The following is an 11354-nucleotide window of genomic DNA, read 5'->3' as shown; positions in this document are numbered from 1 at the left end:
CAAGGCTATAAAAAAAACGCAGAAAAACTTAACAAAACTAAAAATTAAAACAAACTTTCTCTTAAACAACAAGATCTAACAGCTACGTCTGAAGACAGGACGCCGGTTTACATGCTATACAGTACAGTAAAGGTGGTTGCTGATAATTGCTGTCAAGCGGCAACCGCGACGCCATCGTTAAGTTTAAAGTTAACGAAGAAGTGTTTTTCTTTTTTTAATCTCTCATTTTAAGTTTTGTGTTTTGTAAGACTCAAGTGCGCTGTATGTGGAAGTTTTAGGTAACACCGAAAAAGTTGAAGTCTAGAACCTTTTCTAGTACTTATTATTATTTTAGCTGAGAATTTTTTTTTTGGTTTTTGTTAATATTTTAATTAATTATTTTGAATTCAATTTTAATAAAAATAAAAATTTTAGCTTACAATCAAGTAATTTAAAGCAGTTTGGAATTTTTTTTTCAGATATAGTTTATATGAGTTATTGCTTTTATGAAATTAATTTAAAAAAAAACTTGATTAGTAATGTAGACAATTTTATTCTTTACATTAAATAAATTTTAAATTTTGTACACATAAAAGTGTAAGTTCAAAGTGACTTTAAAATAACTATTATCAGTCAACGCTTTATTAAAACAGGTTAATCAAAACAGTTTTTAGACTTTGAGTGTCTACTTTTAACTGATAAAATATTTACTGTTTTACTTTTTTAGATTGAAAAAAAACTATGTTAACTAATTAAAAGTTTTTCAAACATGGTGATTCTCTTTTAAAACTTACAAAACAAAATTTTAGCGATTAGTAAAAACTTATTTAACAATAAGTTATAACTAATATAAATATTACAATATTTAATATACTATATGTTTTGGTTTTAAGAAAACAAATGAATAGATCTCATTTAATATACTAATTTCTTTAAAGAAGTGCTTTAGACAAAATCTTTAAACAAAACTTATTGTAAAGGTAAGTATACAATTTATTTTTCTAAAAGTTATTGTTATGTTGATGAAAGGACTACAATAAACTTTATGGATAGCAATCGGGTTTGAAAAAATAAAAAAAGTAAAAAGTTAGATTTGGTGTACTTTTTAGCTTATTTATTTTCGCACGGTAGAGTTCGCAATAGTGATTAATTTTGCAATATTGTCAACAAATAACTCCTTAGGCGCCACATCACTTGAAATAGTCGCCTAAACTTTTGCATTAACACTAATTTCGTATAAAACAATGTACAGATTAATACCAAACAATTGTAAGAAAGACAGTACGTAAACTAAACTTTCCAAGTATACTTGTAAAAGATAAAACATTGTAATTGTTGTTGAAAACTAATTAAAGATTAAATACTAAGTTTTTTAATTCAGAATTTTATTAAGCTTCAAATATTAAAAAAAAGACAGAGAACATTAGTCCCATTAAAAAAAAAAATTGTAAGAACGAGTAAAACTGTTTTATAAGGAATTGACTAGAAATAAATCATCATTTTTAAACAAATATTATGAGTTAAAAAAAAAACGAATTAAAGGTTTTTGTGCTTTAAGATATTTTTGAAAGTAATGAAAATGTAAAAAAATACCTTGACTTCAATTACTTATTAATATAAATGATTTTAACATAGAACTGCATTCCATTAAATTTTAGCTTAATAATTTCATAAACATACAGTTTCAATTATAAAAAATTGAATAATTTAGTTAATGATTACTATTTAAATGCACTAAAAAAGCACAAGCACTGTAAGCCGTTAACCGTAAAACGACTAAAAATACAATTGTAATAAAAGTATATATATTTTTTATCAAGTTTGAGTATATCTCTAGGATATAAAAAAGTACAAAGTATTTTGAAAACTTTGTTGAAACAGTTAAACATATCTATCAATAATTTTTCAGTTTTCCGTTTTCTAGTGAACTTTTTGTACAAAAAAAATTATTACAAAATTTATTAGTTTCTGTTTATTTTGTTGTACAGGGTTAGCAAAAAATATTTAATACCTAAAGCTTAATGTTTTTTACGATTTTATTTTTCTTACATAAAGTTTCGGCTACGTACTGAGTCATGTAGTGTGTAGCAGCAAACTTTTGAACAAAAAATCAAATTTGTACTAAAAAAATCTTTGTTATGCTGGTGCTCAAAAAACGTGCTCAAAATAAGCTTAATAGTGGTTTATTAGGGAAGCTTGGATCCGGTGGGCAAAGTTCTCGATGACCCTTCTAGGGTCCTTTCTTATAGATAGCTCTTATTGCGACGGTAATTGCTGATTTTAGGTCAGGGATACTTTTGGGGCTGTTGGAATAGTTTTTTTCTTTGGGTATTTTCAAAAATAAAAATCAAAAGGATTCAATTCTGACGTATTCGTCGAGTACTGCTTGTCACGGTCTACTATCAAAATCCACCCGCGTTCAAAATCCATCTAATTTTTTTTTCTTTATTTATTAATTTATTTTATATATTTTTCGCATTTTTTTGTTGATTATTTTTTTATTATTCACTATAACTGTTACCCCTAACCCTTACCCTCGATCTATAAGCGGTTCCCGAAATTAACTGGATGGATTTTGATTGGGTCGATTTTGAACGCGAGTGGATTTTGATCACGGGTGGATTTTGAACGTGTCCCACGGGTCACACTTGCGACTGCTGTAGCCTTGGTAGTAGTTCTTGTGAATTGAGGCGTCTTTCTTAACCATCAGATGACTCTGACGAACTCTTTCCACCAACTAAGCGCTGAAAACAAAAAATCTTCAACTTTATTTATGTTGCTCCGTACTTCATAACACCTCGAGGGTCAAATTTATTATGCTTTTCAAACATTAATGCTTTTGATTAAGCTGAACATAGAAAGCATCAACTAATTATTTCAAGCTTTATTAAACTTTAATTGATTACCGTCATTTTAGACCATTTTAGGATCGTGTAGTAAAAAGGATATCAAGCGGGCTCCTAACCTTAAGGTAAGGTGTCAGGTAAAATTTACACAAAGAAAAACTTCAACATAACTTTTAAGGTGACAGACTTTATGTTTATTTTATAAGTCGAAGAAAACCTTGAATTGTATTTAATATGTTTCGAACAAAATCATGTACATAAACTAAAAGTAATCTTACTTGCTTTTAACCTTAACTTATCTTTTAGCTAAAGTTTCAAATTATTACTTGCTCTAAACAGCCAACTTAAGGACTGTGATTCCTTACACTTTAATAAGTTTTTTTTTATTTGTGTATTATATAAAGTTTATTGATAAAAAACACCTTCATAAACTTGTTATGTTTTATAAATTTATAAAAACGTTTAGACCTAATTTATGCGAGCAACAACATGTTTATAAATCGAATCTTTATAAGTTGTTATATATGTTTTTTTCTAGTTTGTCGCTTGTTTTATTTTACTTATTGTTTGTTTTTACTTTTATTTTTGTAGGTATGCTCTTCTTAGTTAAATTACTAATTAATTTATAATATTTAATTATAAACTGTTTATCTATCTCTAATTAATTTTACTTAATTTTGCTTAATTTTATCAATTGAGTATTTTCTGATGAAATATATAACTGTTTACTTACTCAAAATTTGTTTTTAAAATTAGTTGCTAACAAAAGTAGTTAATAAGGGTTAGCTGAAATATAGTTTACTTGTTTGCTCAATAAAGATGTTTTTAAATGTATATTGTCACGAGTTTTTGTTTAAAAGCTTCTAAATTTGTATTTTTCATCTAAAATTCAAATACTAAAAATTAGCTAAGAGTTTGTTAAAATGGATCCTAATGAAACATTTTTGTTAAAATATACAATAGTAACAAAAGTTTGCACAATGCTTTTATTTACTTAACTGATATATGTTTTTGTATGTTGAACAGTTAACACCGTACTACAGGTTCTGTAAAAAAAAGTAATAAAAAAGAATAGAAAAAAATAAAAAATAAGTAGAGTATGTGTATTTACTAAAATATAAGCCATATTATTATAGATTAATAATTAAAAGTAGATAAAATAAATGTTAGTCGCTCACAGTGTAAACATGAGTTTTTTAAAAAACATTAATTAAATACTTTGGAAACCGCTGAGTTCCAACCCGCGATTATTTCCCAACCGATCAAACCCGAAAACTGCTTACCGATCAATGGTAAGGATAAGGGGTAACAGTGATATTAATAAACAAAATAAAAGAGAAATAAAGATTGAAAAAGTAACAAATAGAGAAGTAGTTAAAAAAAAAATTTGGGTGGGAATTCTGGAGTAGGAAATGATCGCGGGTGGAAATTGTTAGTATACCAAACATTTTATACTATAGTATCGTGAAAAGTTATATTTTGATTATTTAGATTAAGTCCGGGCAACGCTTTTATTAGGCGGGTCGGATGCGGAAAAATTTAGTCTTTGTTGGGCTGAAACATTTAAAATCCAATCATTTCACAAAAAAAAAATCAAGGTTGACTTTTATTTTTATTTAATATTCAGAATTCTATTTTTCTAGTACTTCAGGGCCGAATCAATGCTTATTTAATATATACCATAAAATAATTAATATACACTAATCAAGCATTTTAAGTTATAACATAAGAAAAACTTTTAAGTATTCGGAATCATCTTTTTTTGTTAAACCTGGGCTTGATTTTTACATCGCTGTTAAGACTACGGTTAGGTTAAGATTCCCGTCTGCATTAACACTACTTAATTTAATAATTAATTAATATATATTATCACATTAATCACCTTTTAGTTTTTATACACTAATAAACATCTTTATATGTTCTTGCATCGCACGCAGAAACAAAATAAAAAGTAATTTTGATATAAAATACAGTTTTACAAGAAAAAGCGAAAAAATTATAAGATGTCGACAACAAATTTGTATATGATCAAATCATTGAGTTGTTTAAAATTTAGTTGAAAAAATTAATAGTTTGCATATAACTTATAAAACTTTAACTAAATACTGTACATTAAACAATGTTTACAAAAGATGTGTTTAAACTATTTGTATAAAAGTACTAACATAAAATGGATGCACGTTTATTCAAATTTGGACAGTTCAAATCTAAAAAAAAATTAAAGGCCACAACTCAATAAGTAATATATATTTTAAATAAAAAGTACGTACTTAGGTCTACTGAATATTAAAATACTTTTTTCATTATTTTACAAAATTTTTAATAATTTTTAAAGTATTTTTTTTAGTAATTTTAAAAATTCTCCTTTAATAAGTATTTGTTTTCAATTGATTTTTACTATCATAATCTTATTAATTAGACCTACATACTCCTTTTTGTTTTATAATTATGTACATTACTTTTTAAGTTTTAGCCTTAAATATTTTTTTTAAGAACTTGATTTGTAATGTAACCACATAAAATAATAAAATACTAAGTTAAAAATAAAACAATAATTAATATTTCAAACATGACAAGCTTAAGTTATATCCGTTCAATTCAAAATCTGAAGGATAATAAATGTTACAAACATACACAAATACAAATGCTATGCAAATCATCCTTGAAGTTAAAGAATCACTTTAAAACATTTATGAAATAGTCATAGCTAAACTTAATCATATAAATAACCAACAGACCCTTTGAAAAAAAATATACACCATAAAAGACTGCAAACTGTGATCTTAACTTGGAAATTTTTAATGTAGAGTTTAATAGTTTGACGGTGAACAACTTAAAATTATCCTTTAGAAAATATTAACGTTTAATTTTTCTTAATAATGAGAAAAATGGTTCACTATTTTTTGGAAATGACTGTTAATTTTGACTCGTCCATTAATGTCATTGGTATGGTAAATTGACAAAAGTTGATATTTAAAATATTCATACCTAAATAAACATTTTGCCTGGGATAGTTTGATCAAAGGATATTTAAGGAAGGATAGAAGACAAAAAAATTAAATATTAAGAAAAAATTGTGTTTTTATCAGTGTTAAAAAAAAGCCAATTTTTAACAATGTTTTCAGGATGAAACTCTTACAGTTTTGTTTTGTAAAAACTCTAATAAAAAGATTTATATAAATTTTGGAGTATTTACCTTGGCGGGACGGTCATTTTCATCTGTGAGCCTCATTCTACTGATATTTTATAAACGTTCGGGGCCGGTCATTTTCACTCCGCGGGTCGGATCCTGCCCGAGAGCTGTACAGTGTACATTTCCAGCCTAAAATTTAATTCAAACTTAACAAAATTTTTTATCACTTTTGTTAAGTTGTATTTAATTAATCAATATATAACTTTTTAAACGACTTCACTAAAAAAATATTAACTAGTGTTTATTCAATTCTTCCATTTTCAAATGTGAGTGATTAACATATATTTTACTTGCTATTGATTAATTATCTATAATATAAATGGCTTATACTTTACTAAATACACACACTTATTTTCTTTATCTTCATTCATTTTTGCAGTATTTTTTTTTACCGTATTCTGTAGAACTTTGTTAATTGTTTAAGACAGAGAAACATATGTTAGTTAAATGAAGAAAAGTACTGTGCAAATTATTACTATCAGGATTTTTATTCTAAGCTGTTTAGTTAGCACACTTCAGTCTGTGACAAGTGCAAGTAGTCAGAATTGTCCTGTAAACTTTTGAGCAAAAGTTAAGAAACATAGTTAATAGTTAAAGTAAAAGAAAGAACATTACTTTAAATACTTAAGTTATACATTTTTATAGTTTATTGAACGATAAAAGGCGCTCAAAAAATTCGGTCCAAGGACCTGGTGTACGGAAAAACTTTCGGTTATTGAGTTGCACACAAGGGATACAGTTTAATGTCATGTCCAGGACATTTATTGATAAATTTAGTTAAATAATAAGTAAAAGACTTTTTAAAATAAATATCAAAAAGTATTTTCAAAAGAAAAACACGGACATCGATAAGTTACGCACCTTTAAGCCAGGAAAAAAGTGTATACCTTAAGTTAAATGCGTACCTTACAGCTTTGAGAAGTTTTAATCGTTTCTCACCGAATAATAGCTAACAATTATTTATTTACAAAAATGTCTAATATAGTTTATTTTTAAGTTGTTAGACTATTTAAAACAAATTTGTACTATATTTGTATTAATCATGTCAATATTATGTTTTTGTTCATTTAACTTTGTTACTTTATTAGAATATCACAAAAAACAAATAAATTTTCTTTTGATTGCAATAATTTCTAAAATTTAGTTAGTACCTCTTAAATTGCCTACCTTTTTAATGTCCTTAGTGCCTACTCTAATGATCGCTATACTACCAGAGTATTTTTTAGCACTTAACTAATATCCAGACCGACTAAAATTTTATCAAATCATTTACCACTAGAAAACTTTCAATATAATTGTTATTGTTTTTGTTTATACCGATCCTATTGTTTTCTTTTTAGTTCAAAATATAATTAGTTATCAAAGTCATTTTTTCTAACCAGACGCTTTACAAACAAAACACAGTGGGCTGGAAAAACGTGTTATAAGGTAAGTGACTAGATATTAACAATAATTAAGGCATACATTTAAATAAAATACAAATATAGGTAAACAGCTAGTTTCTCAAAAATGGTTATGCTTATTATCAGCTTTTAGTATTACAAAAATTATTTAAGTTTAAAGCAGTCATTCTATTTAAAAAATAAAAAATACTTAAAATTCTAAATAACTTTTGCCAAAAATGGTTTGCAAGTACAACAAAAAAGACCAAAAATACTTATATATCGCTATCTTTGTTTATTTTTCTTTTGTGTGATATAGTATTCATCGAAAAATGACATATGTTATTTAGAAATTTAAAATTTTTTTTTTTGTTTTGTAGAACTAAAAAAAAACACATTAAAACCGTTAAGATATTGGTTCTTAAACCTTTATAAATGTTTTATTAGATTCTCTATTCTGTACGATATAGCCTCAGGAAAAATAAACTTAAGTAAGGTTTCCTAAAAGCCTTTTGAGTTGTATAGGTGTAAGAAATTCACGGAGCGTCATTTTTGCACGGAGCGACTATTTTGCACGAACAGACACTTTTGCAATCAAGAGGTAACATTTCGAAATGAATGAATTAAATTTTAAATCCGAATATGACGTTTTAAAGAAAAAAACTTATATAAGTTCTTAATAAGAACAGTTAAAGCTCGTACAAAAGTGATGCTTTGTACATTTGTGACCCATATGACCTTCATTATTTCCTAAAATTGCTCTAAAACAACCCTGAGCTTTTTAAGAAAAAGCAATTTTAAAAAACAAAAAAGTATTTAAATACTTTGAGTTTGCAGTTAACTTATGTTATTTTTAAATAAAACTAAACCATATCAGACAAAGAAGGTGATTACAAAAATTTATGTAATTTTTTTAGATATTTTGTATAGTTGTTTTGATCTAAAATTTAGACGTAAAATTAAGATGTATATCAGATAACTTTTGAAGAAAAATTTAACAAAATTGGTCGCATTTAAACTTGCATAACTAATGAAGTACTTCATGTAGAAAAGAAAAAAAAACAACTGTTTTATAAAAAAAAAATCCAGTCCTATTTAACAGTGTATGACTCTTAGTAGTATATTACTGCTTGCAAGTACACTGTGCAAATGAGCATAAGGAGTTATGCTAGTTATATTTTAACATAGGGAGACAGAGTTAATCTTATTCTGCAGTTCTATATGAATATAGTTGACTTTGTTTTCTACAATTAAAAGTTATTGTTTTTAATATTACTCAAAAAATCATGGTTCTTAAATCATTTAAAAAGTTTAAAACTATTTCCACAAATTTTTACAGCTATGTTTTATATGGTATTAGAGTTTTTTGTTTAACAAAATTTAAAGTTCTTATTACAAATGTGATGAAATTTCATTTATCTAGATGTGATTTGATTGTTTAAATGTAGAATGTTAAATTTTTGTAAGTCAAGTTTTACAAAGTTAGCCAACAAGAATGCACCACGTGATAAGCTGATGCAAGTGGTGTATGTGCAAAGTAGAGCTAAATACTTATCACAGTTTACATTTAAAATAAGATTTCCAGCCCTAAGTAACAACCCTAAAACACAAAGAAGTAGTATATTAACTTATAAACATTTAAATTCTATATTTATGAACTGAATGTTAATTTGTTATTGCTTATTTAGTCAGTTATACTTTAAAAAAAGTTTAAATAATATGTTTTTAACTCATCTTAGTTTGAATTTAGTTATCTGACGAGTGGTGTACGACTCGATAACCGGAAGGATACTTTCTACACCAGGTCCTAAGACAAAAATTTTTGAGCGCTTTTTTATCATTCAATAAACAATATATATACAACTTAAGTTCTAAATTTCAGTTTATAAATATTAAAAACACTTTTGACTTAAGCCCAACTTATCTGCTAAATTTTGATTCTATTTATAGTAAACTTTAAAGTATAGTTTTGTTTTAAACTATAGCTTTAATATTTAAAGTATTGTTTTAATGTTATTATAGTGGTTATTGTTTTTATTTCAACATAATGTGATCACGTTTTTTTGTGCTTAGTTTTTATTCAATAGCATTTATTGTTTATTGAGCGATAAAAGAAAATCGCTTAAAAAGTTTGGTCTAAGGACCTGATGTACGAAAGAAACTTTCGACAATCGAGTCATACACCACAGTAATTTTGTAAGGATGTATTGAGTTATGAGTAGCAGTGTAAGTAATATAGGTTAAAATTTGTCTACTGCAGAAAGCAGACCCTAAACTCACATCCCTTAGACAGCCACGTTACCTGTAGCAGAAGAGTATTGCAAAAGATCTAAGAGACAATATGGCCTTGTATAGTCCACTAGACCAAATTTAATTATTAAAAGTTTAGCCATCAATTTTTTTCGGTTTCGAAGATAGAAACTATTGTTAATACTACTTAAAGAATTAATATACTTCACTTAACATGACAAAATTAAGTTTTTAGGACAAAAATTATGCTTGAAAAATTGTTGGCTCAACTTATATATATACTGACAAATGTAAATATTATATTTAAAATTGACGAGTTGAAAAAGTTTATCTTAACTTAGTAGTTTGTTTAACGCTAATATTGTTTTGTTGTTGTTACTTACGGTGTTTTTTCATTGAAATTTAAACTCATAGCCGTAAAATTACAAAGATGCTAAGTTTACGTGCTAAAATTATTACTTAACATTTGCATTATTTCAAAGTTGAATTAGTTTGTAGGTTATCCCTACATTCTAAATACTCTTTAGAAGTTATATAGTGAAGTTGTGTTAGACGAATCTGAGTTAATCAAGATTTACATAACTTTTAGATGGTTTAGTAATACTTAAATGTTAGATAGTTTGTAACTATTATTTTTAAATAAAGTTTTAAACTATTAATCATATATACACACTCAGTAACAAAAATTAATATGAAAAAAATTTGCTTTTTTTAGCTTATAAACTTCATGTGAACGAAAGAGTTTTTACATCTGTAATTTGACAATGAAGCTTTTATTTGTTAACATTTTTTTGTAATTTTTGATTAATCTTAAAAAACACTATACTTAATATGTATTAGTTTATTTAAAGTTTTGTAAGTATTTAAACACTAAACATAAAGCATTTTTAGTTTACACAGCTAAAAAACCCTTTATACGTCTCTATACTTTGTGGTGTACGACTCAATTACCGAAAGGTTTTTTCGTACACCAGATCCTCAGACCAAACTTTTTGAGCGCTTTTTTTTATCGTTCCATAAACAATATAAATAAACTCAAGATTTAATATAAAAACAAACTAGATTTAAACAAACAACAATTAATTTGTTCTTATCCTGAAGAAATAAGTCTATAATTTAATATTTATCTTTTTATTTTAAGGTATAAGATACTTTTCTATCTGTTTATTTTAATTGAAAGAATGTATTTATCTTTTGTATAAGGTTTTGATTAAAGAGACTTTTAATGAACTCATTCTTCATGTAAATTTCTTTTTTCAATTCTAAGTTAATTAATCATAAACTTATAGTTTTTAAGTTTTACATCTTACTAATTGTCAATTTGTTTGTAAAACAAAGCTATACTTTATTAAGCATTCTTCTATAAACTAAAAAAAGAAACTATTCAGTTATAAATGTTAGTTTTATTAAAACTAGTTAAGTTATAAAACTAAGAATCTAAGCCGATATTTATTTTTAATAAAAAATTACAAACATAGATACCAGTATTATATAAAACATAGTACACACTAAAACATATTTTTTTATTAGTACTAATCGTAACTGATCTTAAAAAGTAATCTACATTTATTTAAAGAGTTATTTTAAAGAAAGAAGTGACGTACTTTATTTTCAACAAAACATTCAAAACGTATTATTTTTTTCTATATCAGTAGTTTTAATTTTTATTAATTAGGACTAACTTGTTTATTTTTAAAACGTACA

Source organism: Thalia democratica, chromosome 2, assembly GCF_965202585.1.
Source record: "Thalia democratica chromosome 2, ktThaDemo2.hap1.1, whole genome shotgun sequence".
Lineage (NCBI taxonomy): Eukaryota > Metazoa > Chordata > Thaliacea > Salpida > Salpidae > Thalia > Thalia democratica.
Note: the sequence above shows the minus strand (reverse complement) of the source record.